Source organism: Xiphophorus hellerii, chromosome 20 (assembly GCF_003331165.1).
Source record: "Xiphophorus hellerii strain 12219 chromosome 20, Xiphophorus_hellerii-4.1, whole genome shotgun sequence".
NCBI lineage: Eukaryota > Metazoa > Chordata > Actinopteri > Cyprinodontiformes > Poeciliidae > Xiphophorus > Xiphophorus hellerii.
In genome coordinates, this window is record NC_045691.1 from 29,365,574 (window position 1) to 29,380,556 (window position 14,983).

A 14,983-nucleotide genomic window follows, 5' to 3' on the forward strand; every position below is an offset into this window, starting at 1 on the left:
GGCTCGGGTAAATGGAGCATACCTGAACGTAACCTCTGCTGCTCAAGCTGCAGTTTCTAATCGTGGCTAATGGGAGGTGATAGAGTTAAGCTGGCTGATTGGCTAATTAAGTTCCACCTAATTAATCCCTTTGGGAAGATTTGTCCTCCACACTTGATTCATCCTTTTAAAAGGACCAAGAGTCACCAGCCTTTCTTTCAGTCTGACCAGTGTCTCGGTCAAGCAGCAACGACCGCAAAACCTCAAAATCTGTTTCTTTGAGAACATGCAGATTTACTCTCTGTGGCACAAATGTTTGACTTTTGAAATCAAATATTTAAAGACGGATACTTTTTAAGGTGAATTCTTGCACCGTGTTGAAAAGTTGAGTTCAGCTTGTGGTGCATGTAGATAATCAAAGCTTTGGCTAAATCACTGTTTGTCATAAATTAATGCTTGAGGGTTTTGTATCTCATGTAGGTAAGAGACAAAAAGGGACTCTAGCTCCACCTAGTGTTCAAGAGATGGCATCTATAGTTAGAAACAAATCCGAGCTTGTAGAGTTTTTATTTGATTTATAAAATTTAGGTCACTTTTGTAAAATGATTAATTTGTTTTTATCATATTTTAAGGTTTTCTATGTTTATCTCTTGCTTCTAAGCAGTGTGGTCTTCCTCTGTAAATTTGCGTTGCTCCTGCAGGTGGTGATCGGAGACAAAGTCGTCCTCAACCCTGTGAATGCAGGTCAACCTCTCCATGCCAGCAGCCACCAGCTAGTTGACAACCCGGGGTGTAACGAGGTACGACTGTTACTGCATTTATGGTAAAAGGGAAACATTTGTAACAACTCTATAATACATGTGTTAGAATGGTCAGACAGCATTTCTCTATGTGTTTTTTTTTTTTGTTGCCCTTTTTCTTCAGGTTAATTCTGTAAATTGCAACACAAGCTGGAAAGTTGTTCTATTCATGAAATGGAGTGACAACCTGGAAACTATACTCAAGGGGGTAGGCACCGACACGATTACTTGATATTACTTGATTTCACAACAGTAAAAATTGACATTTACTTGATCATGTCCTATGGGCTTTTTTGTTTTTGTTTTGTTTTAGGGTGATGTTGTGCGGTTATTCCACGCAGAGCAGGAAAAGTTTCTAACTTGTGACGACCACAGGAAGAAGCAGTACGTTTTTCTCCGAACCACCGGTCGACAGTCGGCGACTTCGGCCACCAGCAGCAAAGCACTGTGGGAAGTGGAGGTTGGTGAAACGTGTTCCCAAAATACAGTCCGTCCCCCTGTCAATTAAATGCTGATCCCTGGTACGGAAACGATGCTAGCTTTACTTTAAATGCCGTTTCTTTTCTCATCACCAGGTGGTGCACCATGACCCATGCAGAGGAGGCGCAGGCTATTGGAACAGTCTGTTCAGGTTTAAGCATCTGGCCACTGGGTGCTATTTGGCTGCAGAGGTGGGTGAGGTGTGTGTCGGTGGATTACACCCTTTTTTTTTTCTTTACGGTTTACTAATTTAGACAAACATTCAATTTCTGAGCTGGCAACAATAATTAAACGCCAAGAGACATCTAATTTACAGAGTTTTTCATGCACAACAAGAGCAACACAAAGTACTTTAGGGAAGATGAAAACAAAAGGTAATAAAAGAACATATGGAAATAATAATGCAAACAAGGAAATTATGTGGAAAATATCAGAATTGTTCAGATAACGGAGATAAGTGTTGTTTTTAAAGACTCTTGAAAAACAGGTCTGTTAATGAGGAGGAGACGCTAAAGGTGGACATGTAAATATATGATGCACAAATCCTAACATCCTTTAAAATATTATAAAGTCCTGATAAGTGTTGATTTGATTGGTGTGTATTTTTATATGTTTGTGTTGTGTTTGAGTTTTACTGTAATCTTTACCAGGTGAATTTTGTCACCTTCTGAAAATAATAACCCAAGTCTGTTTTTGCCAAAAAAGAGGTGATGATTTTTTTTTTTTTTTTTTTGGCAAACTTAACTTCTGGCAAAAAAAAAAATCAAAAATTATATCATCAGCATGACTTTATTGGAAAAGCTACATATGATTAGATCTGCTGTTTTGGCAAAGAAACGTCTACATGTTCTGCTATGATAAGCAACTAGCATCACCAAATACATATTATTGTTGCAGAGAGCCCAACATTTGGCTGATGTCAATTGTAGTTCCAACAATTCTCTGCAATGTTGTTGTGATCAGTAATTTTGCAAATGCAATACATTTTAGATAGTTCTGCTTAAAGGGCATCAAAACCACCTTATATCTATTCTGAAATGTCCAGGAAGCAGCGATTTCAAAATTGCAGTTATTTGTGGTGTATATATGTGGTATATATTTTATTTAAATAAAATAAGTACATCATTATCAAGTGAATGATTCATTGGATAATGTTTTTCAAATGGATTTTCCAGGTGAATCCAGACTTTGAGGAGGAGAGCGCTGAGCAGCGATCTTCTGTAAGTCCGATTTTCTCTCATTGTTGGAGCTTTGCCTCCGCTTCATTCTTGGGCTTTTTAAAAAATCTGCTCTGGGTTTCTCTTTGCTGCTGTAGGTGGTGGACTTTACACCCTTCAATTTTCAGGTATTGTCACACCATCCATAGATGTTGTTTGGTTGCTATGTCAGTGTGAATTTGTGTGCATATGCATATAAATTAAAATCCGTACTCGAATCCAGATTCAGCAGAAAATCTCGTCATTTGCTTTGTGTGTGTCAGTAGCACCTGACTACCACAAGGTGTCACTGTGTAATCATCTTAGTTGATGCACAGCAGTGCTGGTAGTTATTGAATAAGAATATATTTTGTTTTCTTTAAGAGCACAAATACAGCAGTTCAGCAAATTCCAGCGTCATCTTAGAGTAGAAGGCTTAAAAAACACAGGATGCTTGTAAATGTACATAAAATTACTTAGCAAATTTAAAGAGCTTCAGTATTTACATTTGCTCACTTGGCATGGTGATTTACCTTTATGGCTGAGTATTGTTGCCACTGATTCTTAACTCCTGTACAGGTTTGTGCAGGGGGTCCTTTACTGTATTTTTATTTTTATTTTTAGCTGGATGCTGATAACGAGGCTCTACGAGGCCGCCTCCGCGCTCCACAGGAGAAAATCATGTACACCCTGGTCCCTGTACCCGACGGCATGGAGGTGTCCTCCATCTTTGAGTTGGACCCCACCACCCTAAGAGGAGGGGATTCAATGGTTCCCAGGTATGGCACGTAAACGAAACCTGGTCCAAACTGTGAATGAGTTCAAGCTTCTAAAATCCCCCCGTCTGAAACGCGTGTTACAACCAGGACTGGGTGACCTGGCTTAAAACTTAAGACTCACATTTGTTCAATTTAAAATTTTAATCTATTTTCTTTCCCTCATGTTTTTTTTCCTTTAAAGAAATACCAATGACAGAAAATATCTAAAAGAAAAAAAGAACAACAACTGGATTTTATTTCCCTCAGCGAGTTGACCCGAATTCAAAGCGGAGATAAAATGAAGTTGTAAAACATGTTTGTCATAATTCTTGGGTGAGTTAACATCCCTGTGGAAACAAAAGAAGTCCATTGGTGACAAACAATTCCAGATTTTAAAAAAATTAAATCTTCAAAAAAAAAGAAAAATCAATTTATTGCCCTCACCTAGTTGCAAACATTTTACATAACAGCCAAGCTTGATTGTGAGAAATTATGTTTTAACCAAATTTGCCATTTGAGGAGCAGCAGTATAAAACAAAATCTCGGGGGGACGGTGACCGAGACCTGTTTGTAATTTGCCATTATAAGACAGCAAATATGTAGAATCAAAAAATATTCGTATCTTAAATTGGCCCCATCAAGATCCAGACCTAAATCCAACTGCGAATCTTTAGGAAGACAAATAGCTTTTCATGGATCTTCTCCAACCAATCTGACTGAGCTGGAGCGATTTTCAAAGATGAATTAAAACAAATAAATACATCCGGTTTCCTAAATGTGCAAAACTGGTAGAGAGGAAACCTGAAAGACTTGCCGATGTAATCATCTGCTACTTGAGAGTGCTTAAACTTGGAGCAAAATCATTTTATAAAGGGATGAAAAATAAGCAAAATTCAAGACGCAAACTTTCTTATAGTCCTGAGCTCTACGACACATTTACTTTCAATGAAAACAGTACTGAAGGAATCTTAAAGTGCCGGGCAAAAAAAAAAACCTTGATGAATGACAACTATGTTGACGAAGCACTGTCCCTTCATGAAGACCACAGTGATGTCAAACAACTAAATTTCAAAGAGGAAAAACATGAGTCAAGTGTTTTTGTGGAGGGGGAATTTAAAGCATCAGTCAAAACTAGTTTCTGTGGTATTGAGTTTAAAAGTGGGCAACTGTGGACACGGACCAGTTTTGTTATGTGCTGTCTGTTCTGACTGTGCGATCACTCTGTTTTGACTAAAAGCAAATCTTTTAAACACAAGAATGGTATTATAAAGACAAAACAGGAAATGTGTCAGGCTTGCCTAGATGAAAACAAGAAAGGGAGAAAACTCCCAGATTTCAAAATATCAACATAATTATTAATGTTTCTATGCAAGAATACAAACCACATATTATGTAACTTTTAGTGGGGATGTTTTGTAATCTGATCTGACCTTGAATTTCTGGTAGGTTTAATAGAACAAAGCTAATGGAAACCGTTCAAATGGTGGGCATTACGTAAAATTGACCTTTTTTTGTTTTTTGTTCTAAAGTTATTCCCTCATCAAAAACACACCTGCATGCTTCCGCTTCACAGAGCACACCTTTCCCACTCAGCTCCCCCACATTTGTAATAGAAACACAGTTATAGTTACTTGACTGTGCTACCAAACGGCACTATGTGCCTGGAAAATATATTACACCGCCCCTTTAAACAGCAATGTTCCTGCCTTTGTTGACTGCAGTCTTGTTGTCATCTGTGTTCAGGTTTTGCTTTTTTTATGACTTCTCTTTAACTGCATGGTATGAGGGATGAAACTTTAGTTCTGAAAGTGCAATGGTGTACTTATCCTTGCGAGATGAAAATAGAGGCTACACAGTTTGATTAGAGCCTTTACAATGTCATGCCCTTTATGTGACTACCTGTCACTTTAACCTGATATAATCTTGCCTCTCAGACTTTAGCCAGGCCAGCTAATTAGCACCTGACAGAACTGGCACACAAAGGTTAGCTTGTTAGCCTCAGTTGCCAGTTACATAATCTTTGCTAAGAATGTGGCTACTATCTGCGTGGTGCGCCTGAGGCCAGACTGATGACACAGACGGTCACACATGGGGCAGGCCGGGTGATGTTGCAGTGAAGCGAGCCTTTGACGTAGAAGTTTAATACGTGCTTACAGGAGCAATAAGGCCACACAAGCCAACGCTAGCTAATCTCTACACATGCAACACAGTTCACCGGGGAGACAATAAGGTTGCAACAGACACTGACTGATTATTATAGTCATTTGTTATTTATTAGGTGTGCCTTTTTATCACAAAACATTGTGCAATAAATCCTGTTGTTGTGCACTTTCCTCTCTGTTTTACTTGGCACTGTTTCAGGGAGCTGCTTCTTTTTGGTGTTTGTTTTATTGTCAGGTGCTGCATTTCATTGCTTTAGAGGTAGTCGAGCACTTGTAACAAGTCTCGAGTTGTCTTGATTGACAACTCAACAATTCATAAAGCTATCTAGAAGATACCTCTAGGCCTCTACATGTGTGATTTACGAGTTGTCTCCTTCACACAAAAACAGGATGCTTAAATTTAGGTTTTGAAATCAAAGAGAGACCGTGGAAGGAGTTTGTTCCAACCCAATTAGTATACGAGTTCTGTTTTTAGATGTGGCGATCCACATAGACACAAACATGTGGAAGAACATTCTCTGGTCAGATGTTGCATGAATTGACGTTAGGCCTTCAAAACAACATGCCGCCTTCAAATACCATCCCCAGCAATGACATGGGAGCTTGTCACAGTTGATGGGAGGATAAATATATCTAAACGCTGAACAATCCTAGAGGAAAACCTGATGAAGGCCACAAAATACTTGATTCTGGGGAGGAGGCTCAGCTTCCAGGAGGACGACCACAAACAAATCTATAGCATATAAAATATGTTATAGATCAAACCATATTTTCTGTGTTAGTGTGGTCCAGTCAAAGTCCAGACCTAAATTCAGTTGAGAAGATTTGAAATTGTTCAGACATACTCCACCCAAACTGACTGACTGACCTGTTTTTGCAAAGACGAATGAACAAAAACGTCAGATCTCTAGATTTTCAAAACTAGTAGAGGCCTACACTGCAAAAACACAAAATCTTACCAAGTATTTTTGGTCTAGTATCCAGAGCAAATATCATAAGACACTTGAAATGAGACAAAACTAACTTACAAGTAACTTTACAGCAAGATATAAGAGCTTGTTTTTTTTAGGTTAACAATTCCTTAAAATTAATAATAAAAAACTATTGGTTCCACTGACATTTTGCCATGTCATAAGGGAAACAATCTCCAAGGGGAACTAGAACTTATTTATCAATATTAATAAATTTGACTTAAACAAGCTCCCATATCTTGTTGAAAAGTTACTTTTAAGTTAGTTTTGTCTTATTTCAAGTGTACTTGTTCATATTTTGTGTTTCTTGTGGTGTACTGGAAAGGCGAAATGTCTTGGAGATTGAAAACAAATAAATACTATGTTTTTGCCAAAAGTTTTGAAAAACATCTACAGTATTAATTCTGCTTTGTAATTATTCATTATTTTTTGTTGACTTAGAATCATTGTCCTTCTGTTTTTTTTTTTTTCTTTCTTTCATTTTTTTTCTTAAACAACTCTCTTGACTTTCAGGAGTTCCTACGTCAGGCTTCGACACTTGTGCACCAACACGTGGGTTCATAGTACCAACCTCCCAATTGACAAGGAGGAGGAGAAACCCGTCATGCTACGGGTGAGGGGTTTGCCTACTGCCATCAGTTGACCAAGTGTGACATTGGTCAGTCTTCTTTGACAGATGGACGTTTTGCTTCATTTTCCAGATTGGAACATCGGCCGTGAAAGAAGACAAGGAAGCGTTCGCCATAGTCCCGGTTCCACCATCAGAAGTGCGAGATTTAGACTTCGCCAACGATGCTAGTAAGGTGTTAGCTTCTATAGCCGGAAAGCTGGAAAAAGGAACCATTACGCAAAATGAAAGGAGGTATGCTTCTCAGTCCGCCTCACTGTGTCTGGTACTGTGTTATTTAAATTTATCATTCGTAAACATGGGAGTATGATTTAACAAAAATCTCCTCGAGTGAAATACTTTCATCTTCACTTTCCAGGTTTGTGACAAAGCTGCTAGAAGATCTGGTTTTCTTTGTGGTGGACATCCCCAACAGTGGGCAGGACGTATTAGAGATCATGGTCAATAAACCCAATAGGGAGAGACAAAAACTGATGAGAGAGCAGAACATCCTTAAACAGGTAGGCCTTTAACTCTGTAGACTTCATATTAACTGGCATAAGATTACCGCTTAACCAAACGTTTGAAAACGACAACTTATTGGTTTTCTTTCCAGATTTTCAAGCTTCTCCAAGCTCCTTTCACAGACAGCGGGGACGGTCCCATGCTACGACTGGAGGAGCTGGGAGATCAGCGCCACGCTCCGTTCAGGCACATTTGCCGGCTCTGTTACAGAGTTCTCCGCCATTCCCAACAGGATTACAGGAAGAACCAAGTAAGCTGCAAACTACTTCAATAAAAACTTAAAATCTTGATTTTTTTGGGTTTTTTTGTTTTTGTCATAAGCAACACCGTTTTTATTCTGTTCGCAGGAATATATAGCCAAACAATTCCGCTTCATGCAGAAACAGATTGGGTACGACGTTCTGGCAGAAGACACGATAACAGCTCTGCTCCATAACAACCGGAAGCTCCTGGAAAAACACATCACCGCTGCTGAGATTGACACCTTTGTCACTCTAGTGAGGAAAAATCGGGAACCGAGGTGATGTTTTCAGATGAGCAGAGTGCGATGAAAGCTGTTAATGTGACCAAGATTTGTTTGTAAGGTTTCTAAAAGAATGTTATTGGCTATAAATATATTAACCGAGGAAAACCTGTCCAGTTGTTGTAATTCTTCCAGGTTTTGATCATGTTGAGTTTTGTTAAAGGGGCAGTATTATGTAAAATGTATCTTTTTGAGCTTTACATCATGTTATGAAGTATACCTGGAGTCTTGCCTTGATTTTTTTATTTTTTTTCATGCATTTTTGAGGAATCCTTTAATCTCCCATGGCAACCAACTTTAGAGACGTAACTCCTCTTCAGACTTGCAGTGTCCAAGCCCTCACTCCCCCATTTTCCCCCTCAGCTCCTTCAGACTAGCCAGCAGCAATTAGCAAACACCTGGTGGAGCTGAGGGTCTGCTGAGCTCATTATGGGAAACGGTTAATAGAGGAGCCATGTTGTGATGACTTCCTGAAGACGGAGTTTCAGAAAGAGCAGGAGTTTCTTAAAGAGACAGAGGCCCAATTTCAAGGCGTTAAATTACAAAGTCAAGTCATATTTAATATATGTAGCATTTTTATAATAAGTAAAGGTAACATAGTTACTTGCCTGTGCTATAAAATCATCCTGTGTGTCTGGGAAACACATAATGCTGCCCCTTTAACAAAATTTGAATGTATCTACGATGCATGGACTTTATTCCAGATATATACCCTAAAATTAAGATACATAAAATAAATCCATGTTTTGCAGCCTTAGCTTCTCCAATACTTATAAAATAATCTGTTCACAGATTTCTGGACTACTTGTCAGATCTCTGTGTGTCCATGCACAAATCCATCCCAGTTACTCAGGAGCTCATCTGCAACGCAGTGCTGGACAGCAGCAACGCTGACATCCTCATTGAAACTAAGTAAGACACTCGTTTTAAGAAAGGGAGAGAATTGGAGGAGCAAACATGAGCACTAAAAGAATACGATTGCTTTTCTACTTGCCACCAGATTAGTGCTGTCCAGGTTTGAGATTGAGTCGACGGCAAATGGGGAGGATCCTGTAGAGGCGGAAGAGGTGGAGGAGGTCTGGTTGTTCTGGAAAGACAACTGCAAGGAGGTCCACAGTAAGAGCGTTCGGGAGTTGGCCCAGGATGCAAAGGAGGGTCAGAAGGAGGACCAGGAAGTGGTCAGCTACTACAGGTGAGATGTCTTGCATGAAAAGACTATTAAAACATTAGAAGTGCCTTCAAAAAGTGATGATACTTCATGTAAATTTCCACATTTTGTCATGTTACAGCAAAATACAATTTAGTTATTGGGAATTTTAGGTGACATGCGTCATTTTAAAGTAGAATGAAACGTATGAATGGTGTGGTGTGACTTTGCCTTCAGAAGTTGCCTCTTTAATAAATGGAGTCAAACTTTGTGGAATGTAAATTCAATGTGATCTCTAAAGGTTCCTAGAAGTTGGAACATTAGAGGATAAACAATATCCCAAACTTGGAATATCTCTTGAACTCAGTCCATTATTTGAAAATTAGGAGACTATTAGGAGTTGCATTAATTACCAGGACATGACCATCTACATAAACTTACAGCAGAACTTTGATCAGCAAAGAGGCCTTTGGTAATTTTGAAGAAAGCCACGTAAATCCAGAACTCAGTTGGCAGAATCTGTTAACAGGACAAATATTAATACAGATTTTATGCCCATCATGTATCAAATCATTTATTGGATAAGTGTTACTCTCCCAGGTTTGATCCCTCTAACGCTCCCATCTCTCTCCATCCAGGTGCCAACTGAACCTCTTTGCTCGGATGTGTTTGGACCGCCAGTATTTGGCCATCAACAAGATCTCTGGTCAGCTTGATGTCGATTTGATCCTGCGCTGCATGTCCGACGAAGACCTGCCCTTTGACCTGCGGGCCTCTTTCTGCCGCCTGATGTTGCACATGCACGTGGACCGGGACCCTCAGGAGCAGGTCACGCCGGTCAAATATGCTCGTCTGTGGTCCGAGATTCCATCTAAAATCGCCATTGACGAGTGAGTGTCACTTCTGTGTACTTTTAATTGCTCGTGTCAGAGACATCTTCAAATGTCTCTGACACGAGTCATGGTCGTGTTAAACAGCTACGATAACGACGGGACCACTAGAGATGAGATCAAAGAGCGTTTCAGCCTCACCATGGATTTCGTTGAGACCTACCTGCGAGAGGTGGTGTCACAAAACATTCCCTTCTCTGACAAGGAGAAAAACAAGCTCACCTTTGAGGTAATTATTTTCTTTTGAGGTTTGTGAGCAGATGAGAGCTGAAAAAATATGTTCAAACTTTGTTATTTGCAGGTAGTAAACCTGGCCAGAAACCTCATATACTTTGGCTTCTACAACTTCAGTGACTTGCTACGCTTGACAAAGATCTTACTCAACATTTTAGACTGTGTACACGTCAGCACTGTTTTCCCCATCAACAAGATTGAGAAGGGGGATGAAAGCAAAGGTAAGCAGTTTGTTTCTGGAGCCCAACTTGTCCCATTTTACAACCTAAGATATTCCTTGTAGTAATACGAAAGAGACACAAAGCCAGTTTGTCTCAGATCGTCATTATTTGCTTTAGTTTGGATGTTGCCCTGTGTTCTTCAGGTGGTAGTAACGTAATGAAGTCTATTCATGGAGTGGGGGAGTTGATGACGCAGGTAGTGCTGCGAGGAGGGGGCTTACTGCCCACCACACCAACCCATCAGCCTGAAGGAGACGTGGTGAAAACGCAGACCGAACCCGAGAGAGAAGACATCATGGTCATGGACACAAAGCTCAAAATTATCGAGATCCTGCAGGTACGTGTCGGTGAAATGTCTAATTGTTCCGGAACAAATATTAGTTCGTGCTGTAACTTTTTTTCCCCCCTGTAGTTCATTTTAAATGTGCGGCTAGACTACAGGATTTCATGCCTGCTCTGCATTTTCAAACGCGAGTTTGACGAGAGCAACCCTCAAGGAGACAACGCTGTCAGTGCAAACGGAGGCAACAACATTACAACTCAGATGCCTGGTACAGAACCACATTATTTAACAAAGCAGATTTTTTATTTGATACTTTGATTTTTAGCGTTGGTAAAAGTGTCTTAACTCTGAACTGTAGGAAATCTTGACTTTGAGAACATTGAGGAACAAGCAGAAGGGATCTTTGGTGGAAGGTAACTCAGGATTCTCTGTATTTCCAGACTTTTTGGGGTGAAATCTCAAATGGAATGTTACAAAAAGATAAAGTTCTTCCATATTTTTGTTTTTCCCAAAGCGAGGAAAACACTCCTTTAGATCTGGACGATCACGGTGGTCGGACATTTCTGAGGGTCCTGTTGCATTTGACGATGCACGACTACCCGCCGCTTGTGTCTGGAGCGCTTCACCTGCTCTTCAGACACTTCAGCCAGAGGCAGGAAGTCCTCATGGCCTTCAAACAAGTAAACCATACCAGAGTTCACCTTTTTTGCTTCTCACAATACATTTCCAGGGTATTCTGTTGAGTTAATATGTTTAACATATCTTTAGAAGTTTGGGTTTTGCTGATAAAACGGGTTAAAATTGGCAACAATGCACATACAATTAATTTGACTAGATTTCAATTTGTATTTCTGAGTAGAATTACACAAAAATACACAAATTGGTGCCCAATGTTCACTGAATTTCTTAAAGATGCCTTAGTGAATCCAAATCTCACCAATTTTAAAATATGATTACTCAGCTAACAAAAATTATTTGTATCAATTTCAACATCTGGTTAGTGGTTCATGTTAAAACGAGATAAATAAGAGCTCATTTGTGAATAAAGCATGTAAACATTTAGCCCAATGAGGCGCTAAATGTTAACTAGCAACAACTGCCTCAATGTTAATAAATGCTTGCTAGCAATCTTTTAGCACTGTTGCTAAGCTAGCTGAATCTGAGCATAAAGTTAAACTCTGGCTCAAACACAGAAACCTTTTCAACCACAAATCTTCTGACAGTCCTTATTTTTAACTGAGTTGGTTTTTAAGTCATGATGCAAAACATTGGACTACACATATATCATTATTACTGACAGCAATCATGCAACAATTTGCAATAATAGTAGCCTGAATCTACTCCAACTGAACACCCATTCAGTAAGATGTTAACAACCAAATATTCTTCATTTTTATCCATATGTTATTTTATCCTAAATTAATTTTACAGTGCTTCCACTATGTATAGGTTCAGCTGCTTGTTACCAGTCAGGATGTCGAGAACTACAAGCAGATTAAGTCCGATCTGGACCAGCTGCGGTCTATTGTGGAGAAATCTGAACTCTGGGTTTACAAGAGGCAAGGAGAGGACGGGATGGATGGAGATGGCCCTTCAGAGTCTGACAACAAGAAGAAGGTTGCCTTAATATTTCCTAGGCTGCTCTCAGTATTCAACTATAAGATTTAATAGGATCCAAAAATATGACAAAGTAATTGTTTTTGTCTCCATACAGGGAGATTCTCCTGGTTCAGACAAGAAGTCAGAAAGCACCAGCAGCTACAACTACAGAGTTGTGAAAGAGGTGCACTTGTTTTTGTATTTTGATCAGCAAGTTTAAAAGGGATTTTATTCTAATCTAAGTCCCACTTTGTTTCCACCTTGCTTAGATCCTTGTACGTCTCAGTAAACTGTGTGTCCAGGAGGGCATCTCAGGGAAGAAGAGCAAGAAACAGCAGCAGAGGCTGCTGAGGAACATGGGAGCTCACAGCGTGGTGCTGGAGCTGCTACAAATCCCCTACGAGAAGGTTCAAAAAGTCTAACTCTCTAGTGAATTAAGTGAATACTCATAGCGGGATCTTGAAAGATTTGCATAATTTTTACTCAATCTGCATCCACCTCCTTTTCGTTTTTAGTAACTAATAACTACGTTTTTCGTTTTGACTCCAGGGTGAAGATGTTCGAATGCAGGACATCATGAAATTGGCTCATGAATTTCTGCAGAATTTCTGCGCTGGGAACCAGCAAAACCAGACTCTTCTCCATAAGCACATTAACTTATTCCTCAACCCAGGAGTGAGTGTCATCTGAGAGTTTCATTTTACACAGAAGATATTCTGGGAAAGCTGATTTTTTTTTCTTTTTTTCCACCCTTCTTTTCATCCTCTTAGATCCTTGAGGCTGTCACCATGCAGCACATCTTCATGAACAATTCGCAGCTGTGCAATGAAATCAACGAGCGTGTCGTTCAGCACTTTGTCCACTGCACCGAGACACACGGGCGACATGTTCAGTACCTTAAATTTCTTCAGACGATTGTTAAAGCTGACAACAAGTTCATAAAGAAGTGTCAGGACATTGTCATGGCAGAGGTAAGTCTGTGGAAATCGAGTCAATTTAGATTTTTGTTGTTTCTTTTTTTAATCCTCCTCATTTGGTGAATTGAATAAATTTCTACGGTCTACTGGAGTGGAAAATTGCCTTTGGCTCTGAAACATACAAGAAAAAAAAGGCAAAGAACTATAAAAAGGGATGCACTGATCCACTTTTTTCGCATCCGATAAAGATATCTGAGGTTTAGTGTTGGCCGATGCGGTACAGAAAAAGTGCTGAATTGACTTAAAACGTTTTGTTTAAACACAGATAGAAATGTACTGAATTACAAATTTATTTGACAACTCTGCACCAATGCAGCACAGTTTAATACTCCAAAGTATTGTGAAGATAATCACAAGTTTGGTCAAACATGTAAAAACAGCACAACTTTAATTTGTTCAGACTGTAGTATTAGGAATACAGCAGCCAATGAGAAATAAATAATAACGAAACTGAAACTGACAAAAACAGTACGTTCACTACTTTGGTCAAATGTAAAAATAAATTGCAGCAAACCTTCTTTCAAACAGTTCAGAAAGTATAAATAGGAATTCTAAATATAAAATAAATAACAAAGCATGACGTCGCTCAGAGCTCAAAGCATAGAATTAGACTGAATAGATCTACCCACATGCATCGGGAAGATTGTCACCGATACCCAATCTAGAATATTTTTTCAATATCAGGACCAACACAGATATTAACATCGGATTGGTGCATCTCTACTTTTTAATCTACTCTGATTCGTTTGACCCTTTCAGGCTGTTGCTGTAACTTATTTAACTGGTATACATCAGAAATGTGTGTAGATAGTTTGTACCAAACTAATTATCAGTAATTTGACATTTAAAAAATTAAAAAAAGTAATCAATATTGGTAAGAACAAAAGTGATGCTATCCAGGTAGTGATCTGATGTGGAATCTCAACCATCACCCCGTTCTTCTGCCCAGCTGGTGAACTCTGGCGAAGACGTCCTGGTCTTCTACAACGACCGTGCGTCCTTTCAGACCCTCGTCCAGATGATGCGGTCGGAGCGGGACCGGTTGGACGAGAACAGCCCTCTGATGTATCACATCCACCTGGTGGAGCTGCTGGCCGTCTGCACCGAGGGAAAGAACGTCTACACCGAGATAAAGTGCAACTCCTTGTTGCCCTTGGATGACATAGTGCGGGTCGTCACCCACGAAGACTGCATCCCAGAGGTGTGAGGGAAAAGATTTCTAATCATTCCCTCTCAAGAGCAGTTCAGTTAATCTAGCTGTATTCCGATTAGAAATGCGATGTCTAATTGTGGTTTCCAGTTGTTGTAAAAGTTTGACCTACTGATAAAGATTTGAGTCAATTCCAGTTTCTCTTTAAGCCCTACGTTTAACAGCGTTGAAAGTTTTTCTTGTGAGCCGTTATTACCCATTTATTTTGAGAAGAGGGGCAACATCACATGGAATGTGAAAGTGGTTAAGTTTGTAGAACATCTGAAATGGATAATTACAGTTTTTTGTGGTTAGCATTACAGTGAACGGTCTCTGTGTGTTTCCTCGAGAACGTAGGTCTTTACCTTTTACTCTGAGATTAATAGAAGCCTGCCTACATCTCCAAATCCCAGAATTTTACTCAGCAGATTGAGATTAAAAG

At 39.5% G+C, this 14,983-nt stretch overlaps 1 pseudogene; it reads left to right on the plus strand.

The window, feature by feature from the left end:
- Positions 1–14,983, plus strand: part of LOC116711194 (inositol 1,4,5-trisphosphate receptor type 1-like) — a 112,809-nt pseudogene that overhangs the window by 18,125 nt on the left and 79,701 nt on the right.